Below are 21,136 nucleotides of genomic sequence, written 5' to 3' on the forward strand. Positions count from 1 at the left end.
GTCACAAACCCTATTTTAAAAAAAATTTTAAATAAAAATAATATACACACAAGTTAAAAGCAAGGCCAAGTACAATAGAATGGTATTACGTGGAATACCACTCCCTCCAAAGAGTTAAAGATTTCTGTTTTAGGTTGGCAGGTGGTACACCATAACTTAAAGTTCATGCTTCTATTTGTTGATTTTACTGACATGAGATGGAATTCATTGAGTCATCACTGGGAAAGATGAGGAACCTAGATCACTTCCGGCTTCTCTCCACCACTGTGAGATTTGTTTCTTACATTACCGCTTTTAGTACTTCTGTTGATTGTCTTTTTATGACTGTAGACAATATAGTCAAGCCTCTATTTCATATTAGATCACCTGTAGTCAATATGTCTTCACTGCCAGCACGTACAATAAAAAACAGTACTCTTCCATTTCTTCCTCCTTCCTTTTACCTCCCTCCCAACCAGCCAAGGAAATGGCAGAAATAATGAATAAATTAACAACAATGTTAGGAAACAAGGAACAGTACCAACAGCAGATGAAACATATTGAGAGTCAGAAAACCATGTCGATCCTTGGGGGTATGGGAAGCAGTAGCTGAGTGCAGTAGAAGGTGGGTGCCATGGACCCCTGGGGGTGGGAGATCTTTGCTCTCCTCCACGTTGCTCTGGGTGGACTGTTGCCCATCCGCTTGTCACTATGGGCCCCTGGTATGAATCAGAGGTGGCAGCGACCATCAGAACCATTGAATCCATTTGGTCAGGGAGAGTGTTTAGAACAGTTACACACACCCTCAGCTTCCCCAGGCCTGGTGGAGGGACTGCAGAAGCAACTGTGGCAGCCTCACGCCCCCATTTGACCCAGGGGCTCTGGTGGCTGTGGTTGCTGTGGGTCCTGGGCCACAGTGTTAAGTGTCACGTGTCTCCCGTCAAGCAGTTTCCTGGCCTCTTTCCTCTGCTGGGAACCTTTCAAGGCAAGTAAGCTGTGGCCCCTGCCCTCTCCTGTGCCATCCCCCTTCCTGGGTTCTGCTGGTAGTGCTGTACCCCTCACTGGTACCTGAGTGGCTGTCCCCTAATGAAGGGGACACATTGGGAGACAGCCTGGCTGTGACAGCTGTGAGTGAGCCGTGTCCGGTGTCTGACCCCTCATAGCTTTGCACCACTCCTTGCAATGGAGGAGGCCTGCAAGGTCCAGTGGGCACCCAGGATGCTGAGGGTGAATTCAGGCTATAGGTGGCCAGCGCCTGCTCTCCCATTTCCCTCCTCCTGTCAACCTACCTGTGTCTTCTTAGAGGTTCCTTCCTTTCTTGAAAACCTCAAATGTCCCCCATTCCTGAGCATGTCAGGTACTTTGGTGTTCAGAGCCCTGCAGACCCGGTCATGATTCCCCTCACTCACTGTTACACCTCCCACCTCCTCATACTTGCTTGGTCCCAGGCGCATGCTCCTCCCTCCTTAAAACCCAGTTCATGCATGTTCTGTCTCCTGCCTGGGCTCTAAGGTCCCTGGCTGTGTGTGTCTCAGCCTGCAGGGGAATGTGGGGTGTGTCAGTCCTACAGGCCAGGGCATGGTTGGGGTCATCACCTAGCTCCACAAAGATCCGTTTCCAGTCCTTTCCCTACCTACCAGCAGAATTGGAGAGTTGGACACTCTCTCCTCCTTAAAATCCCTTAACTAACTTGTCTTCTGTGGAGGCTCCCTCTCTGGGTGTTCTGCTTTTAAAAACCCCTCCCAGGAAATGGGGCTGGAGCAGAGCAAGTAAAATAAATGGTTTCTTGCAAAGAGACTCCCCAGCTCCCTCAATCCACAGGACACCGAGCGGATGGATCCCTGAGTGCATGGACCCTGCTGCGGGGCTCCATGTAAAGAGCGGAGAGACTCAGCTGGGAAAAGACCTACTGGGGGAGTCTGAGCCACGTCTCCTGCCACCCTTCTGCATCTGTTGATGAAGGCCTATTTATCCATAGAACAAACGCTTTTCTCTGAAATCAAGATGCTTTGCTGTTTCTGCTCTTCATATGGGTCAGGGAATCTGTCACATTTCATGCAGAAGACATTGTAGGTTTCTTGAACTGTAAGTTTCTTGAAACCTATGGTGTCCAATTCTGTAGCCACCAGCCACATGTGGCTCTGAAGCCCTTGAAATGTGGTGGGTCCAAATGGAGGTGTGCTGTCAGTATAAACGTGCTCCAGATTGCAAAGTCTATACTAAAACAAACAAACAAAACCCAGTATGTAACATATTTCAATTTTTACATTGATTCCATGTTAAAATAAGATGTTGTTAAATACAATATATTATTATAATTAATTTCATCCACTTCTTCTGACTTTAATACAGCTACTAGAAAAATTGAAATTATAGAGATGGCTCACATATTCCTATTTTTCATGCACCCAGTTAAACTTGTTATTTTGTACTGAAACCACACTCAGGATTTGGGGAGGATGTGGCAAAGGGTTTCTTGTCCTCTAGGGAGAAGACACCCCTTCCTTTCTCTGGGGTGGTGATGGAACCCTCTCCGAGCCAGGTGAGCTGGACAAGGGTGGGCCTACTGGGGAAGTTGGTCACCCTTCCTGAAGCACCTGCCCTCAGGTCCTGGCCTGAAAAAGAATCCCCATCATGCTTTGTCCTTTTCCCAAGTGTTCTCTCACCCCTAGAAGGAGGTTGGATGACTCCTCTGAGGCCCATCCTGAGGCTGAGGATTGTGTGACCACTGAGAGCTGAGTCGGCAATTGTGGGCTCGTGAGATCGTCTGGTTTAGCTTACTTTTAAACATTGTCAAATTAGTCATCGCTGTTCTGTGGGCTTCAGGGCACAATAAATGATTCTTCAGAGCAGAACCATAATGGAACAATGAGGGACATGCTTGAGTGCTTTGTGCAAGTCACAGAGCTTTTCTCTGCGGTATTATCTCTGTTGGCGGGCTTGGAACTCTGCTTCTATAATCTGCTGCTGTCTCCTGTCTGGATTCTGTCCCATGTCTAGATCCCCATTGTTGGAGAAAGATAGCATGGGACACATGCAGTAGACTTCAGGGGAGTCAGGGGAAGTGAGGTGAATAAAAACAAGTGAAAATTAACTGACAAAATTAACTGACAAGAAGAGAATGGAAAATGCAGAGTCAAAAGATGATGATGATATTTAATAGCTTTGGGGATTTGACTATGTTTTCACCATATATGAAAGGTTTTTAATATTTATATTATTTCTCTTGCTCCCCATAATAACCCCTGAGGAAGGTGCTAAAAGCATCCCATTTCACAGATGAGAAAACTGACACAGAGGGAGGTTAAATAATCTTCCAAAATCACCCCAGTGGTCAGCAGCTGGACCAGAATATGAACCCAGGGCTGACTCTACAGTGTTAGCCTTTTAAGACTGAGGTTTCTTGTCCCTGAGTAGAATTAGGAGAGGGAACTGAGTAGCAAAGAGGAAAGCACGTCAAAGGCAAAAGAAAACAGAGGGAACAAAATTAAGGCACCCTAGAAATGTGAGCAGCATGGAAGAAGAGAGACGTGGAAAAGTTTGACTAGAAGGAGATGGTTTTAAAAAGAGGGTAGGAAGGAAGTGGAAAGAAAAATATTCATTTCAACCCTTGTTTGTACACCTGGAAGATCTTTGTTCTCACGTTTACCAGCCAAAGTTCTATTTAAGCTTAATTGCCCTATATAGCTTAAGGAGTTCTGTTTATGAGACAATTTGTGTGGGAGCCACTTTTCCCAGTGCAGAACCTTGTGAAGAGGGAGACTTTGTCAGACGGGACAACACAGATGTTACAATGAGGTATTCTGGGGAAGTGGGGAAGATACCTTTTGAGAGTATGAGGGTTTTTCCCATGGAGACAGTGGACACAGCCTGCATAAAGACAAAAGGTAGCTTTGAGGTTAACTGCAAGCCAGGGGCCTTAGATGCTATCTTGCATTTCTTGCCTAGGGTTCCTCACAGATCCTTGAGAGGGGACATAACCTCTGAGATACTATGAGCAGAGATGCATGTAAGCATGGCTGGACCACTCCCTGTTCTCAGCTTGGGACCACATTTATGTCAGTCCAGGGGAAAACAGGAAAGCAAAACCAATGCAGTACCTCACATAAAGATACATGTAACCTAATTTAACAAACAAAGGATTTTGAGATTATTTCTAATTTGGAGCACTTAAGTGTTACCCTTATCAAACCAAAAATTGAAAATTATGTCTCAAAAGCAAAATGTTGAGAAAAAAAGTTGCAAAATGTTGAGAAAAAAATTTGCAAGATGTAAGTCATATGAAATGATACATATAAAGTTTTAAAACCCACAAAACAGTACCCTATATATGTATGGTTATATTCACATGTGGTAAAATTCTAACATCATGCATGTGAATGATAAACACCAAGTTCAGGGTAGTGGATGCCTCTGGAAGTGTGAGAGAAGAGGAGATGGATTGGGGATGGTCTACAGGGACCTTTATTTTAATTTCATTTCTTAAACTGGGCAGGGAGTACCTGGGTATTCAACACAGATTCCTTAACTTTACAGGAAATTTGCAATGTGTAAAAAAAAAAAAAACTGCAAGGGGGAAAGGGAGGAAGAGAGAAGTTAGAAAAGAAAGAGAGGGAGGAAGAGAGAAAGTAGAGGAAGGACAACAGGGAAGGAAGGGGAGAGGGAGGGAAGGATTATGAATTTTTGAAATGCCAAGCATAGTTAGAAAAGTGTTGTCAAAAACACAGTAACAAGTGATCCCATTTGGGCGGGAAGAGGGAGAAAAACTCAAGGTTATGTCATATGGCCGGGATTCCTGGGGACTTTGGAAGGAAAGACCCTTATGATAGGCTTTGTATTTGTGTGCAGTTATGAATTCCTCTAGGCAGGCACCAGCTGTGTCCCCAAATCTGAGTTACCTTCAAAAGGAGACAGATTTACTTTGACCTGCCCAGAGAGACAGATTTTTATGAAATCACTCCCTTATCTAATGTAGTGAGTGAGCAAATATTTCCTAGTTTTACAGTCTTCTGGGGAGTGGCAGGGTGGGGGCCATAAAAATGATCCAGGCAACTAGTGCAAACGTTGCTGTGGAAAATAATGTATGTTTTTCCTTCCAGTATAAAATACATGGTATGAATCCTATTATAGGTAAATATGAAAGAAATTTCACGCACAATCACAAGCAACATGGTACCTTTGGCGCTAACACTGCTTTTCTCCACTAGGTCTCTTGTGCTCAGAATTCTCTCCCAACTGAGGTTCCAAGCTCTTTCCAGAATTTATCAACAATGCTTCCTACAGATGGGGAAAATCAGAAAAGAACTTTCCTAAACTTCCTGTAGAAAAAAGATTGTCAAACTGATTGGAAAGAACAAAAGACAATCATAAGGGTGAGAGATCATTATTATCTCCATCTGACAGATGAGGAACCTGGAATTCAAAGGGGATAAATAAAATATTCAAGGTCATGTGAAGGGGAAACCTATAATCTGAGATTTAATGCCAGATATGTACAATTCCTAACCCAGGTCCTAACCACAAAGCCATACTGTGTCTCATGCCATCATGGCAGCCCACCGCCCGATTAGATTCTCATCTCTCAGTCCTGGGTGAACTGCAGAGTAGAAGGCTCTTTGCCCTTTTCCCACCAGAGTGAGTGACGCCACAGAGTTTCAACATGTTGACATTGAATGTATTACATTCACTTCTGCTCATAATGTTACAGCCAACAGCTAGCGTCTCAGCCTTTGCATTCTTTTTCCACCATCTTTTTTTTCTACACTTGACCAATCCTTTGCCATATATAGATCTTTGAAATCCAAATATTACCTGGCCATGCCAAATAAAGACTTTTGCATACTCTGTTGCCGTAATTTAAGTGCCTCTGATCCTCCTAGCAGCCCAAGCAGGAACTTCACGATCCTCCGTTGCACTCCCTCTGAGCCCAAAGTCTTCCCAGCTGTTTTTCTGCATCCTCAGATGGGTGTCTCATATGTGCCTATGAACTGTCTGCTGACCTTACTGTGTTTGCTTCTTCTACCCCTCTCTGCTTTGGTGCATGCCTACTGACAAGCAAAGCTTGCAAAGCTGCTTGAGGTATCACTGTGACTTCTATGGCTTTATTTTACACTCTAGGTAATGTTACCTTCAGAAACTGCCTACTCCTAATGCTAATAAAGCTAGTGATCCCTGTAGTGCCACGATAGTGATTTCAGGTAGAGGTCAGGAGACTACTCGCTCTAAAACTCCATGCTACACTTTTGCACTGGAGTCTTGTAGTAGCATTGTTTGTGCCATAGTTCACTAAAGTATATTGCCCAAACTAACAACATCTGAGGTCTAGTTCAGCCAGCCAAAAACTCCTTACTGCATGTTATTAAATCATGCAATCATGGGACTTAGAGTTAAAGGGGATGGTGAAGATCTATGTTAACCTCGTATGTGGTGCCAAATTCTCATTTAAATCCATGGTTTTCACAGTTGATGATAAAAAAAAAGAATGAAATAATGCCATTTGCAGCAACATGCATGGACATAGATTATCATACTTAGTGAAGTAAGTCAAAGGCAAACATCATATTGATATTCCTTATATGTGGAATCTAAAAAAATAGTAAAAGTGAACTTATTTACAAGACAGAAACAGACTCACAGACATGGAAAACAAACTTACGGTTACCAAGGGGGAATTGGGTGGGGAGAAGGATAAATTAGGAGTTTGGGATTAGCAGATACAAACTACTATACATAAAATAGATAAACAACAAGGTCCTACTGTATAGCACAGGGAACTATATTCAATATCTCGTAATAACGTATAATGAAAAAGAATATGTATGTATGTATAACTGAATCACTATGCTGTACAGCAGAAACTAACACAACATTGTAAATCAACTAGACTTCAATAATAATTAATAAATCAGTGGTTTTTCAAACTGAACATGTTTCAGAATCACCTGGAAGGCTTGTTGAGTCACAGGTGTTTCTTGTAGTGTGTATCATTGACAAAAAATTTTTCTTAGCCTATTTTATCCAAATATGCTCTATTTTACCTTCATTCCTGAAGGGTATTTTTTGCTGGATATAGAATTCCATGTTGAGAGTTGTTTTTCATAAGCATTTTAAAGATGCCATCCCTCTGTTTATTGTCTTCTATTATTTCCAGTGTTATTATTTCCAATAAGAAGTCAGCTGTCATTTAAGTCATTGTTCACTTTTTATGTATTGTGTCAGTTTCCTCTACTTTCAAGATGTTCTCTTTAATTTTCAGCAATTTGACTATAATGTGCTTAGGAGTAGTTCTCTTAAAATCTATCCTGCCTGTGGCTCTAGGAAATATTTGAATCTGTAAATTTATTTCTTCTCCAAGCTTAGGACATTTTGGGCTGTGATTTTTTAAATCCTTATTTCCCCCTTCATTCTCTTTCTCCTCTCCTTCTGGAATTTGTTAAAATCAAAATCAAATAAAGACCAGCCTTGAAAACTCCCTGAACAGACAAAACTAGTGTAGTCACATAAGCAGAGCTTAATCTAGCTTACTTTGCAAGATTAATTTGACCTGGATCATTTCTTGTTTGTTTCTCTGGAAATCATAAGCAAAACTTAAACTGTTGATATGAGGTAACCACTGACCAATTTCCTATCATTTAAATTCTAATAGTATAACTAATCACTGTGAAGAATAAATAATCACTGTCTCTTCACCCCGGAGCCTCATTCCATGTTTGATTTGAGTGCTGCAGATTTACAAACTGACTTTTTGGTGTGTACCTAATCAACTTTTACTAATTACTACTTTCATGACTCATTGGTTTTACTTTGGCTATTTCTGAACTTTTGACAGATTCATTTGCATGTATGTTAAACTTTTTTATGTTGTCCCTGAGTCTTGGTTTATCTAAAACATTTTTTTAATGTATTGGATAATTTCTATTGATTTATTCTTCAGTTTACTGACTCTCCTATATTATCTTTGTTCTGCTGTTGAGCACATCCAGTGACTTTAAACAAATCTTAGTTATAAAATTTACATTAAAAATATTAGTATCTATTTCTCAGCTGGTATTTCCTATATTTTTGTGTATTGCAAGCACATTTTCCTTTATGTTATTGAGAATAGTTTAAAACATGCTAATTCCAACATCTGAGTCATCTTGGAGTTAGTCTCTATTGAATGCTTTTTCTCTGGAAAATGGGTCACATTTTCCTGTTATTTCATAAATAGAAAATTTGGGATTGAATTCTAGATATTGTAAATGTTATGGTGCAAAGGCTATGGATTCTGTTATATTCCTCTGATAAGGATTGTTTAAGCACTCAGTTTCCTCGATTGGACTCAAACTGCAAGCCTTGTTCCTTGGGAAGCAGTTCAAATCTCAGTTCAGTTCTTTAGCCTTTGCTAACCAGCTTGAAATCTGCCTTGCATATGCATGGTCTGGGGACAGCCAGAGATTTGATTAAAGATTGTATATAGCATTTGGGAATACCTAGCTTTATCTCTCATTTCTAGGATTCTCCTCCCACTCTCCAGTAACTTTCTACTGGCTATCTTTTCTGGCTTTTCAAATCAGAAAAATGGAAGATTTGCTATATTAATTTTAGATACCCTGCATAGCACAATCTAAGGATTTTCCTTAGGCTCAAACTGTGAAAACAGGAAACACATCACTACTATTCTCTTTTTCCAAATGTTAACTCCTCTCCAGAATCTGCCTACTTTTGGTTTTGCTCCTTCCCACCCCAGATTTTATGAGTTTTTTTGCGGAAAGATTTGCTCCATAGAAGCTTATTTAGCATACTAGAAGCAGAACCTCCTCTAGTGATTTGAAAGATATACATTCTATTCCTTGTTTTAGTAGTAACCATAAAAATGTTAATAGATACCTTTAATTTTTATTTAGGCATTAATACCTAGAGTTAATTAGTATCCATAGCTTACCAAAGCCCAAACATCAGGAATCTTAGCAGGACTTATTTCTCTTATTTCCTTCACCATTATCTATGTTGAGATCATCTGGGATTCTAGTTTCAAGGTATTAACTCTTTTACATTTAGGCTTCTTTAGTTTCTTTGCTTGCCCTTGCTTCTTATGACCTGTTTCTTCTCTGAATTCATTTATTTCTCCTTTTGAAGTATATTCTCTAATAATTCTTTCAGAGTATGAAGTTGGTAACCTTTTTGATTTAGTTTTAATTTTTAATTAAAATTATATATGCACATACATAGATTAATGGCATATTTTCTGACAAAGCTTGTAATGAATAAGAGCAATCCTCTAATCCTTACTCTATAAATTCTGCTTTTTAGATCTATTAGCTATTTTTTGTTATGTTCATTGGCTTATTATTCAGGAGATAACTGTTCATTTCCCTTACCCTACTCTCCAACCATATGTACACACACACACACACACACACACACACACACACATCTTTTTCCTTCTCTTCCTCTCAAAAGATAACTTTGATTTAACTACTCAGGATTTTATATTACTGGTGTATTACTTTCCTATTACTGTTGTTAACAGAATACCACAAACTACTGGTTTAAATGAACATAAATTTATTACCTTACATTCTGTAGGTCAGAAGTAAAAAATAATCAGTCTCATTGGAGTAAAGTCAAGGTGTTAGCAGGGCTGGTTCCTTCCTGAGGCTATAGGAGAGAATCTGTTTCCTTGTGTTTTCCAGCTTCTCAAGACCACCTGCATTCCTTAGCTAATGGCCCCTTCCTCCATTTTCCAAACCATCAGCATAACATCTTTAAATCGCTCTGACTCTTTGACCTTTTATTTTAGTTGCCTATCTCTTTCTCTCAGGCCAACCCTCCTACCTCTCCTATAAGGATCTTTTTGATTACATTGGGCTCACTTGGAAAATCTTCCATTTTAAGAGCCTTAACTTAATCACATCTACAAATACCTGTGCCATGGAGGTTAATGTATTCGCAGGTTCTGGAGATTAAGATGTGAAATCTGGGGGAGGGGCTTGGCACCATTCTGCCTATCACACTAGGACTATATAAATATTTCTCATAGATGAGGCAAATGGTATACTATGATTAAATTTTCATTATAAATCAATAGTTTCTGTTAAAGCAGATTGCCCTTCATCATGTGGGTGGGCCTCATGCAGATATTTGAAGGCCTTAATAGGAAAAGACTGACCTTCCCTCAAGAAGTGGGAATTCTCCCCGCAGACTGCCTTTGAGCTTGAACTGCAACTCTTCCCTGCGTCTCCAGCTTGACAGCCTACCCTGCAGATATTGGGTGTTCCAAGCCTCCACAATCTCATGAGCCAATAAACTTCTCCCTCTCTCTTTCTCTCTGTCTCTCTGTCTCTCTCTGGCTATATACACATCCTGTTGGTTCTGTTTCTTGGAGAACCCTGACTAATACAGATTTTGGTACTGAGACTGGCTCTGGGGGAAAAGAGTTTTAAGGATGAGTTTTCTGAATTGGTTCTGGGGTTTCTGGAATATCAGTTCTTTGGTTTGATTAAAGACACTAATGACTCTATGTCCAGTCATAAAGAATGGTGTCTTTATAAGAGGAGTCTAGGACACAGGTATGCATGCAGGTAAAACCATCTGAAGAGTCAGAGAGGATATGACCAACCACAAGCCAAGCAGAGAGGACTCAGAGGAAACCAACTCTGCCAACATTTTGACCTTGGACTTCTGGCCTCTAGAAGTTTGAGAAAATAAATGTCTGCTATTTAGGTTACCCATCAATAGGTCTTTACAGCAATTCTATAATATGATTTCTTAGTTCCTCATTTTTAAGCATGTTCTTATTTAATTGATATAATATTCTATCTTATCCCTCTGAAGATATGACTTGACTCAAAAAAAAAAAGAAAAAGATTCTGTGTTGTTCCTTTAATTACATTCTTGAGTACTGTACACTATGCTGTACACCAGAAACTAATACAACATTGTAAATCAAGTATACTTCAATATAAATAAATAAATTTAAAAAAGAAACTCTCTGGACCTGAATTAGTGGCAGAGTTCTGACTACCTGTAACAATTCTTCTATGAATATTAGACTTTGCAGGTTTTCTTTATCTTGGTCCATTTTGATCATCTGTGTTTTGCTTAAAAACCTATTTTTTTTACATAGATCTTTTAATCTGATACAAATTTGATGCAGTAGATTCTTATAATTTTAAAACTCTTCTGTGTATCTACAAATATGAGTTCCAGATAATGCTTATTTTGTGTAATGGGCAACTCTTAGGGAAAAGCTAATTCATCTTGTTTTCTCCACAGTGTGTGAGCACAGTACTTTATATATTTGTTTAGTTTTCTTTTTAATCCTTTTCAAAGTGCTCATTGTACTGACATTGGTCATGGTTCAGGGGACCAAGCCTTTTGCCAGCACCAGGTGTGTGGCTAATAATTCACTTTTCTATATATACACTGTTCATCTTTAAAGCTATGGCTATCACTAGGAAGTAATGAAAGTTAACATGACCTTCAATTTACTTTGCTTCACGATCACATCATCTCTTAAACATGTTATTTGTACACCCTTGTAGGGTTGGTAAGCTTGGTAGACTCTCCATCTTCTCCTGGATACACGCTCTGGGAAAAATAAACAAGTGCCCCTATGTGATTCAGTGGTCACTTCTCTGAATTACAGCAGGGGGTCATTAATAACCTTTGCATGTCCCTTCCTCCTGCAGGGTTTGGGAACTTCTCTTGTTTTCTTGGCATTTCTGAAAGCATGCTATAGTTTTACTTTTTTATTTTTTTTAAAAAGCATATTCAGGATAATCTTCTACAAAAGAGCCTCAACTCTAATCTATATTGCTGAGGGCATAAAAGTTTTTTCTCTTCTTTACCTCTCCTGTTGGGATCTTTCAAAAGCCACTTCGAACACAGGCAAACCCACCTAATTTCTCTGAACAGTTTCCTTGTTAGAAAAATGGAGGAGTTAAAATTATTTCCCATCTCGTAGGATTGGTGTGAAGATGAGATGAGATAATGAATGCACATTGCTTAGCTTGGCACACAGGACTCAATTAACATTAGACAGCGTTGTCAGTCATCACCTAGTCACCATCGTTGACAGCATTTATGTGCCAATTTCTTTCCTCTGATATCATGCAAAAACTGCAGCTTAAACTTGCAGGAGGTATTTGGGGTGATCACTCACAACAGGAAAATAACCGTGGCACCCTGCCCTATAGGTCTTTGTTACAGATATCTGTCTCTCTATATTTGATCTTTAGCTAGTCAGTCCAATGGGTGCACCATCTATATCTGTTTGTAGTGTTCCTGGAAAGCGTGCTTCTAAAACCTGCTTCTTCCCTTCTCTCTCTAGAAGTGATAACCCACCAACCTCTGAGAGCTAGCAATTTGCAAAGTATTGATTTACCTGACTCTTGCACTCCCTCCTAGAACACACACTGCATGCGTGCACGCATGCACACACACACAGTAAAACTTGTTTCTTCCATTATACAATTGGATTTCTTTTATTTTCTATGTTCTGACAATAGTCTGACTTCGATCTTTGCCCCAGAATTTTAGTGCTGTGTTTTCCTTTTAAACCAGTTCTTTCACCACTGATCAGCTAATGCCTCAAACTCTTCTCTCTCTGCTGATATCAGTAATACCCCAATCCCACTGCCACCGACATCTGTTAATGCTCATATCTATCTTCACCAATAACAGCTAATGCCTCAATTTCCTCTCCACATAGATAGGGTGGAGATGGGCTTGGGGCATTAGCCATTACCAGTGCTGAACAAACATATTTAAAAGGAAACAGAGCAATAGATTTCTGCAGCAAAGATCAAAATTACGATAATAAAGTATGAAAATGAATTTAAAATGTTAAATTATAAATATAATAGGCAAAATTTCTTGAGTACTTAAAATGTGCCAGTCACTCAGCTAAACCCTTTTCTTGGGTTATAACCTGTCATCCTGCCAAATAATCTTTGGGGTAGTTTCTGCTATTATCCCCATTTTATGGATGAGAAAACAGAGATGTGGATGGATTAAATCACTAACTCGTGATCACACACATCTGTTGAGCAATGAATCCTGGACACAAGTCTGGGGTTTGAGGGACTGTAATAAATTATACTTCTATGCTACCCTCTTAAATTCTAAACTGACTGAGAGAAACAAAATAGTCAGAAGGCTGGAGATCAAAAGATTGGCTCTTTTACTGATATAAGTTGTACTGGAGGGCATGGCTTACACAGCAAAAATTGGCCTCCCAATTCTCAGTGTCCCTCAAGCAAGATCATGGGGAAGTCTGATTCCGCAGGGCAGACACCCCTAACCAGCTTACTGCCTTATATCACTCTAGGATGGAGATGGAAAAAATAGAGATCATCTTTATCACTAAAGTTTGATCTTGTCAGTAAATTATGTGTCTTATGATGTTTCCTACCTACATAATCCTAGCTCTATGCCTCAGTTTCCTTATCTGGAAAATGGGAATGATGGTAATATTTTCTAATATTTTTTCTTTTTAATATATTTTTATTGAAGTATGGTCAGCTTACAATGTTGTGTCAATTTCTGGTGTACAACACTTCAGTCATATAGGAACATACATATATTCGTTTTCATATTTTTTTTCACCATAAGTTACCATAAGATATTGAATATGGTTCCCTATGTAATATAGTATAAACTTTTTGTTTATCTATTTTATATACATTAGTTAGTATCTGCAAATCTCAAATTCACAATTTATCCCTTCACACTCCCTTCCCCTTGGTAACCATAAGTTTATTTTCTGTCTATGAGTCTGTTTCTGTTTTATAAATAAGTTTGTCTTTCTTTTTTTTAAGATTCCACATATAAGTGATATATGATATATTTCTTTCTCTTTCTGGCTTACTTCACTTAGAATGACATTCTCCAGTTTCATCCATGTTGTTGCAAATAGCATTATTTTATTATTTTTTTATGGCTGAGTAGTATTTCATTGTATAAATATACAGCTTCTTTCTCCCGTCATCTGTCAATGGACATTTAGTTTGCTCTCATGTCTTGGCTATTGTATACAGTGCTGCTATGAACATTGGGTGCATGGGTCTTTTTGAATTAAGGTTCCCTCTGGATATATGCCCAGGAGTGGATTGCTGGATCATATGGTAACTATATTTTTAGTTTTTTGAGTAATCTCCATACTGTTTTCCATTACGGCTGTACCAAACTACATTCCCACCAACAGTACAGGAGGGTTCCTTTTTCTCTACACCCTCACCAGCATTTTTAATGATGGCCACTCTGACTTGTCCATTTCTTCTAAGTTGTCTAATTTATTGCCATATAGTTGTTTACAGTATTCTCTTATGATTTTGTTTCATTTCTGTTGTGTTGTTGTAATCACTCCATTTTCATTACTTATTTTATTTGTGTGCTCTCTCTTTTCTTCTTGGTGAGCCTGGCCAGAGATTTGTCAATTTTGTTTACTCTTTCAAAAATCAGCTCTTGATTTGATTGATTTTTTTCTATGATCTTTAAAAATCTCTATTTATTTATTTCCTCCTTGATCTTTGTTTCTTTATTTCTTTCCTTCTCTGACTTTGAGTTTTGTTTGTTCTTCTTGTTCTAATTCTTTTAGGTGGTAGTTTAGGTTGTTTATTTGAGATTGTTCTTCTTTTTTGAGGAAGGCCTATATTGCTATGAACATCCCTCTTAGGACTGCTTATGCTAAATCCCATAGATTTTGTGTGATTGTGTTTTCATTGTCATTTGTCTCAAGGTGTTTTAAAATTCCTTTGATTTCATCACCGACCCATTGGTTTTTCAGTAGCATGTTGTTTAGCCTCCATGCTGTCATTTTTTTCTCATTTGTTTTTCTGTGTTTGATTCCTAGTTTCATGTCATTGTGGTCGGAGAAGATGTGTGGAATAATTTCTATCCTCTTAAATTTGTTTAGGCTTCTTTTGTGACTGAGTATGTGGTCTATCCTAGAGAATGTTCCATGAGCACTTGAAAAGAACGTATATTCTGTTTTGGGGGGGTGTAGTGTCCTAAAAATATCAACAAAGTCCAGGTGTTCTATTGTGTCATTTAGTATTTCTGTTGCCTAATTGATTTTCTGTCTGATTATGTTAGTGGGGTGTCAAAGTCTCCTACTACTGTTGTATTCTCATAAATTTCTCCCTTTATGTCTGTTAGTATTTGTTTTATATATTTAGGTGCTCCTATATTGGATACATATATGTTAAGGAATGTAATATCTCCATCTCATATTGCTCCTTTGATCATTATAAAGTGTCCTTCTTTATCTCTCTTTATGGACTTTGTTTTAAAGTCTATTTTGTCTGATATTAGTATTGCTACTCCTGTTTTCTTGTCATTTCCACTTACATGAAATATTTTTTCCATCCTCTCACTTTTAATCTATGTGTGTCTTTCACTCTAAAGTGGGTCTCTTGTAGGCAGCATATTGTAGGCTTTTGTTTTATTATCCAATGTCTTTCAATTGGAGCATTTAGTCCATTGACATTTATAGTAATTATTGATAGATGTATATTTATAGCCATTTTTAACTTTGTTTTTCATTTGATTTGGTATTTCTTCTTCTTTCTTTTCCTTTTTGTTTTTCTTTTTGTGGCTTGATAATTTTCTTTTGTATTAGCTTGGCTTCTTTTTGTTTTTTTGTGACTCTATTATATGCTTTTGATTTGTGGTTACCTTGTTTTTCAAGTATGTTAACCCCTTACTATATCTGTTTGCTTTAGACTGATGGCCATGTAGGCTCAGACACATCCTAAAAAGAATGAAAAAAAAAATAGAGAGAGAAAAAGATCTATATTTTCTTGCTCCCCTCTCTGACCTTTTATGATTTTGAAATACTTTATTTATTTATTTTTACATCTTCATGTTTATTCTCTTGCAATTCACTGTAGTTATTGCATTTCCAATTATGGTTTTCTCATTTCTATAGCTTACTGTTTCTTTTCTATTTAGAGTAGACCTTTCAATATTTCTTTTAGCATAGGTTTATTATTGCTGAATTCTTTTAGTTTTTGCTTGTGTTTGAAATTCTATATCTCTCTTTCTACTCTAAAGGATAGTCTTGCTGGATAGAGTATCCTAGGTTGCAGCTTTTTCTCATTCAGGACTTTGAATATATCTTATCACTCCCTTCTGGGAAGCAGTGTTTGTTTAGAGAAATCAGCTGAAAGCCTTATGGGGGTTCCCTTGTAATTAACTCTGTTTTTCTCTTGCTGTCTTTAGAATTCTTCTTTTCTTTAACTTTGGCCATCTCATTTATAATATGTCTTGGTATAGATCTGTTTGGGTTCTTCTTGTTTGGGACTTTCTGTGCCTCCTGTATTTGGATATCTATTTCCTTCTTTAGGTTTGGAAAGTTTTCAGCCATGATTTCTTCAAATACTTTTTCAATCCCCTTTTCTTCTTTCTTCTCCTTCTGGGACCCCTATTATGTGTAGGTTGGCACACTTTATATTATTTCATAGGTCCCTTATGTTGCTTTCATTGGTTTTTATTTGCTTTTCTGTCTGCTGTTCTGATTGGGTGACTTCTGTTTTCTAGCCTGCTTTTGACTGCCTTTAGCTCAGCTCTTACCTCAGCCATTGAGTTTTCTGTTTTTAATTGGCTCTTCTTTATAGTTTCAATTTCCTTTTTAAAGTATTCTCTGTCTCTCTTGATAGTCTCTTTTAGTTCCTTCATTGTATTGATCATTCCCTTTTTGAAGTCATGATCTGGTAGACTATCGAGGTCTATCTCTAGCATTATGGATTTAGGAGTATCATTTATCTACTATGGTCTTGAAGGCCTGTTTGTGGTGTTGTCTGTCATTTGTTATGCGGGCTTACAAAGTATTCTTTGTTGATGCTTCCTTTGTCCCAGCCTTAGCTGCAGGAATGTCAGCCACCTACTCTGGTGTCCCCCAGGCTCTGAGCCCCAGGAACCACCAGTGCAGATCTGCCAATGTCATTTGCTAGGACCCACCATAGCAAGCATGCAGTCACACATCTGAATCTGTGGTGTGCCACAGGGTTGGTGCAGACCCCAGGCCAGCCTCCACATACAGTATGGTATGCAGGCCTGTTGTAAATACCTGTACTCGCCCTCACTGTGAGCCCAAACTCTGCTCACTGCCTGTTTGTTCCACAGGCACAGATCCACAAAGGGTCCAGAGAGAGCAAATCCGCCCTCTCTGCTGGGGCTGTAAATAAATCTCGGTCCCTCCCCAAGAAATTGCAGGGCTGCAGGGTATGGATTCAGCCTTCAGTCCTGCCTCAGCACAGCAGTGATGGCTATGATGGAGCCCCACCTCTCTTCTCACGAGAACACATCAACAATGGAGACAAGCAGAGAAAGCAGCTATGGCACCCACCCCTCCCACCTATAGCAACAGTGGTTTTTTTTCATAGAGGGTCCTAGGCTGCTCTGTTCCACACACACTCCCAGCCAGAGCTCACACTGCCCTCCAGTCCCCTGAGGCTGCCTCTGTGCAGTGGGCCCCCGCCCTCTGCTTGGGCTCCTCACTTACCACCAGCAGCTTGTCCCAGCTTGTCCCTGCTGGCTTGCGTCTAGGGCTGGGGATTGCAGGGACCCTCTGTGGCATCCTTCCTTAGTTCTATCTGTCAAGTGGTTGTCACTTTCTCCTCTGAGCCTCGGAAGCTCCCCTTATGTCCCTGCTGACCTGCCGGATGGAGAGGGGGTGGCCCAGCCTTTCTTCCTATGCTACTTCCTCTCTGCAGGACCAATCCTGCACCAGTTTTTTATTTTTCCTTTTTTTCTTACTGGATTTTGTGAGAATCCTCCTGTATTTTGAAATGAGAGACACTCTGCCAGAGTTCAGTAGTGTTCTGCACAATTCAGTGGGTTTGTAGATGTAATTCCTGGTGTATTTGTGGGAGAGGGCAAGATGTGAGTCTCTCTACTCTGCCATCTTGGCCCTGCCCCTAATATTTTTTTATAATGTAACCTGTGCGCATGATCAAAATAGTACCAATCAAACTGGAGACGTGAGAGAGTAAGCAGAATAGAATAAAATTTCTTAGTGAAGAGCTTACTCGGAAGTTTAAAATCCACTTATTTTATGTAGAGCTTTAGAATTCTGACTAAAAATGTCAGGAGCCAACAGTTTTTCACAATCTTTCAAAAACACAGAAAGCTTCTTGCCATTTGATTCCAGTCATCTTCATGGACTAGAAACCACACCCATATTCATAATTCTATTTTTGGCTTATTATTTTGAAACAATCTCAAACACATTAGAAAAGCTGCAAGTGTGGCAAAAAGAACTTCCCTTTCTCTGAGCCATCTGGTAGCAAGTTGCTGATCTGATGCCTCATTGTCCCCTTGTGTGTGCATTTCCCACTAACAAGGATGTTCTGCATAACCAAACTATGATCATCAAAGTCAGGAAATCAATATCGATACGTTACTATCATTTAATCCTTAGATATGTTCAAATTTTTCCTAATATTTTAAAAATGTCTCTTATAGCAAAAGAATTCAGAAGCATGAGTTATTTCTATTTTCATATCTTTTTTGTGTCCCTCACAGTGGCCCAGTTTCTCAGTCTTCCCTTCTCTTTCATTACCTTGACACCATCCAAGATTATAGACCAGTTACCTTGCACTGTGTCCCTCGATTTGCATTTGTTTTATGTCTCCTCATTATCAGACTCTAAGTGTACATTTTGTCAGGACTATTGCAGAGATGATGCTGTGTTCATGCCATTGGGTGACAGAGTTTGATTTTTTTTCACTTTGATCACTTGAATGAGATGATGTCTTCCATGCTTCTCCACTGTAAAGTTATTCTTTTTTGCATTTGTAACTCATAACTATTGTGGGAGGATACTTAGGAACTATGTGTAAATCCCATTTGTCATCAAACTTTCAATTATTCATTTATTAATTTGTATTTAGAATACATATGTTTTCCATTTTATTTAACCAGTTATAGTCCATTCTCATCACTATTTATTTTGATAATCAAATTATCCTAGATTTGATCAGCAGGTGCCCCTTCAAGTAGGCATCTATATCCTTTAACATGTCTTTATCATTCTTTGAGCTATTCTTTGTCTTCTAGGAAAAGAAGATATTCCAAGCTTATTTTATACTTTTCTTGCCCTAGCTCTGGAATCAGCCATTTCTCCAGGGAGCTCTGGTTCCTTTCAGTAGAGAAGGGGTATATAGAAGGTATGATCTAGTCACTGGTGTGCCCATTGTTATTTGCGTGTCATTTTCCCTAGGGTCTCTTAGAGGATAGAGTTATTATATCAGTGTATGTATGTATATACATACACACATATATATAAATATACACGTTTATAGCTACCTATCTACCTACCTACCTATCTTATATAACACACACACACACACAAATATATATGAGTTCATATGATACATCACAGGACTCATTTTAATTTTCTCCATTTTTGTATTTGAAGTGCCCTTCTCTGACAATGAGACACCCATCTTCCATTATCCTTATTTCATCAATCCCTTGGCAATCCTCCACAGCTGCTGCTGCCCACTTCTCTGCACAAATGCCCTCCTTCCTGTGCTCAGGCTCTGACAGCCTGTCCCAATCTGCTCTTCTGGTGTGAATGGCCCCTCAACCTACTCAAGATCTGATACCCATGCTAGGTTTCTACCCAACAAAGACCCATTTTCACCCTGCTGGGTCTCTAATTCCCATAAGTGGAATACCCTTTCACTCTGGCTCTGAAACCCCATGACAAGCCACCCTCCAAGTGAACGTCTTCTTCACCCAGCTCTGGCTTTGCCACCATATGCCTGATGTGCCAACCCTCCCCTCCCATCACTATGGATGGTTTCCTCAGCTCACATGGGGCTCTGACTCTCCATGCCAGTGTGAGCTTCTCACGTGGATGCCCTCTGACATCCAATACCAGGGCACTCCTCCAGCAAGACTCTTTCTTCAGCCTCCCAAGACTCTGACACTCCTTGCCAGGATTCTCCCCTCCACAGGGATGCCCTCCTCACCCTTCTGAGGTGTTGACCCCTACACTCCCTCCTCCAGATGGACACCTTCTTTGCCCCAGTCAGGCTCAGAACTGGGCATCTGACCTATGCAGATGTCCTCCTTATTCAGCTCAGACTCCAGGACCCCTCTCTGAGTTGCTGGGGCTGCCCGCACCCCTGCACCAGGTATGGAGGTTCACCTTCCTCTGCCCACCTAATGGCTTTAGGGCTAAATTCTTTAAAAATAAAAGGAAGAGAAGAGAAAGATTCTATAATTCACTGGGGACAGATTTCTCATATCTGATATGTTTCTTTGCATTTTCACTCCCAAAGCTTTCTTTCCCTATCTCACTTCTGTGGGCAAGTATTACCCTTAATATTTGACATGAGTAATTTTATACAGTTGAAAAAGATTTACTGAGCAATATACCCTTAATCTGATCCTTGCCCTTAGGTAATATAATCTGCTGAAAGATTTTATTAGCATCTCCCTTAAAATTGCTTTCTGACTCGTATATTTTACTATCTGGAATCTAGGAGAATTTGGGGCTTTTTTTTCTTTAACCCTGCAAAGGCCCAGTTCCTAAATCTCTCAGTTTCCTTTCATTTTTGCTTTCAAATTAGGCAACTTTCTCCTGGGCTTACGTCTTATAATACCTAGCCAAATACGACAAGTATCACTAAACAAACATTCTAACGTATTTTCCCCTGGAGCTGCACTTTTACTCAGATCATGATCTATTTCTTGTGTTACATGAATGACAGTTCTACTGAATATTTGGTCACTACAAAACATGGATCAGAGCCTTTCTAGCCTCTGTTATCAGTTTCCTTGCCAATGACATCTGTCAAGCCAGTGCCACATATTTTGGGTTATTTTTCACAAGGGCACCAAATTTCTGGTAGGAAATTCTGTATTCATCAGGATGGATTAAGTTATGTTTTGATAACCAGCAATCCAAGGTTTCAGCGTCTTAATACAACGACAGTTGATTTCTTAATCACATTGTATGTCCTATTCTGGTTGGTAGAGATAAAAGGAAGGCTCTGTTTTGCATAGCCACCCAGAAACCCAGGCTGTCAGAGGGTCTGCCATCTGTAGCTACATCATCTGAAATAACTAGCTCCCTAGCTGCCTCTGCAGGGGAACAGGAGCTGGTGAAGAGTGCATGGACTTTCCATTGCCTTACATCAGAGATGACATGCATCACTTA

General features: G+C 39.5%; 1 long non-coding RNA gene across 1 annotated transcript; it reads right to left on the reverse strand.

The window, feature by feature from the left end:
• Window positions 1-53: 53 nt before the first annotated feature.
• On the reverse strand, window positions 54-17,614 carry LOC141575869 (uncharacterized). The gene is made up of 3 exons (XR_012503849.1): window positions 17,468-17,614; window positions 5,156-5,256; window positions 54-2,198 (listed from the first exon to the last, which is right to left on the reverse strand). It is a non-coding gene; the product is annotated as an uncharacterized LOC141575869 (long non-coding RNA).
• Between the last annotated feature and the right edge of the window lie 3,522 nt (window positions 17,615-21,136).

Source organism: Camelus bactrianus, chromosome 33, assembly GCF_048773025.1.
Source record: "Camelus bactrianus isolate YW-2024 breed Bactrian camel chromosome 33, ASM4877302v1, whole genome shotgun sequence".
Taxonomy (NCBI): domain Eukaryota; kingdom Metazoa; phylum Chordata; class Mammalia; order Artiodactyla; family Camelidae; genus Camelus; species Camelus bactrianus.